The sequence below is a fragment of the Orcinus orca genome, chromosome 2 (genome assembly GCF_937001465.1).
Source record: "Orcinus orca chromosome 2, mOrcOrc1.1, whole genome shotgun sequence".
Taxonomy (NCBI): Eukaryota; Metazoa; Chordata; class Mammalia; order Artiodactyla; family Delphinidae; genus Orcinus; species Orcinus orca.
Window position 1 is genome coordinate 189,081,672 of NC_064560.1, and position 2,106 is coordinate 189,083,777.

At 49.1% G+C, this 2,106-nt stretch overlaps 1 pseudogene; it reads right to left on the bottom strand.

The window, feature by feature from the left end:
* Nucleotides 1–564: 564 nt before the first annotated feature.
* Nucleotides 565–2,106, bottom strand: LOC125963478 (uncharacterized; annotated as a pseudogene).

Below are 2,106 nucleotides of genomic sequence, written 5' to 3' on the forward strand. Positions count from 1 at the left end.
TGGTGTCATATCTAAGAATCCATTGCCAAATCCAAGATCAAAAATTTCTACCCCGATGTTTCCTTGTGAGAATTCCATGGTTTTAGCTCTTACACTTAAGGCTTTGATCCATTATGAGTTAATTTTTGTATGAGTTTCATTCTTTTGCATGTGGCTATCTATCATTTCAGCACCATTTGTTGAAAAGACTATCCTTTCCCCATTGAGTGATCTAGGTATCTGTATTAATCAAGGTTCTTCAGAGAAGCAAACCAATAAAATGTGTGTGTATCTGTACTTATGTCTATCTATAATATATATAGAGAGACGGTAGGGAGAGAGAGAGAGAAAGAGTTATTTTTATTTTTATTTTTATTTTGCGGTATGCGGGCCTCTCACTGCTGTGGCCTCTCCCGTTGCGGAGCACAGGCCCCGGACGCGCAGGCTCAGCGGCCATGGCTCACGGGCCCAGCCGCTCCGCGGCACGTGGGATCTTCCCGGACCGGGGCACGAACCCGCGTCCCCTGCATCGGCAGGCGGACTCTCCACCGCTGCGCCACCAGGGAAGCCCCAGAACATGAGGTTTTAGGGACAAGAAGCAAAATTTTGCTGGTGGGTCACTAGAGGTAATAGTGGTGCCATGCCCATTTCCAGCCCTTGATCGCTGGAGCCTTGAATCCTGGCTGTTGGAGAAACAGCCAGCATTCAGATTCAGAGCATATGTAGCCTGCTAGAGAACCTTGCCCCATCCCTACATGGTACTGCTACCTAGCTGATGCTATAACTGAGTCTTCCAAAGGCCATTCCAACATCTTCTGTCAAGCCAGCTGCTTCAGGATGGTGGGGCACATGGTCAGGCCATGGAGTTCCATGACCACGAGCCCATGCATTTACTTCATTTGCTGTGAAGTGAGTTCCTTGATCAGAAGTAATGCTGTGTAAGGTCCCATGGTAGTTGACGAGGCATTCTACAAGACCACAGTTGGCAATTTTGGCAGATGCATTATGTGCAGGGAGGCAAATCTGTATCCAGAGTAAACGTCCATTCCAGCAGGAACAAAACATCGCCCCTTCCATGGTGGAAGCTGTGCAGTATAATTAACCTACTACCAAGTAGGTAGCTGGCTGGTCATTCCAGAGAATGGTGTCATATTGGGGACTCTGTATCAGTCTCTGATGCTGGCAGATTGGACACTTAGCAGTGGCTGTAGCCAGGTTGACCTTGGTGAGTAGAAGTCCATGTTGCTGAGCCTGTGCATAACCTCCATCCCTGCCACCATAGCCACTTCGCTCATGAGCGCACTGGGTGATGACAGGTTTGACTGGGGAAAGAAGCTGACCGGTATCCACAGAATGGGTCATCCTGTTCCCTTGATTAAAATCTCCCTCTGCCAAGGTCGCTCTTGGTGAGCGTTCACGGGGGAAACAAATATCTTTGTGGCTTTTGCCCATTCATAGAGGTCTGCCCACATACCTCCTCCCAGACTTCCTTGTTACCAGTGCTCCAATCACATTCCTTCTGAGTCCCTAACCATCCAGCCACACAACTGGTTACAGCTCATGAACTGGTATATAATCACACAGCCGGCCATTTCTCCTCCCAAGCAAAATGGACAGCTAGGTGCACTGCTCGAAGGTCTGTCCACTGTGGGCATTTCCCTTCACGTGCTGTGTGTTGGCCGCTGCCCCCCAGATCCAGTCACCCCTGTTGCACCCAGATTGCCCAATTTAATTGCAGCAGCTCCCACCGAAACTCCTGACCTACAGAAAAGAATGGTAGATCACGCAGCTCTTCCAGGTGGCTGGGACTCGGCTCACAGATCCCTTGGGTGTAGTGAAAGGTGTATCGTATCCACCCAGGATGGGTTAGCAGATCTCCAAGTGACAAATGTCCCTAACATTCCCGTCTCCCTAAGCCTTCGGATCCTTCCCTCTGTAGTATCCCAAGGCAGGTCTGGCATTTCAGCTTTGCTTTTACTGTAGTCACCTTTTGGTTCGGGTTTCAGCCAGCCAAACTGTTAGAACCCTGTTTAACCCCCTAAAGTACAACATTAAATACAGAATCTCTGCCTAGTGGCGCCCTATAAATAAATTCAGCTTGACCCACCTTCTTGTTCCTTCCGCCAT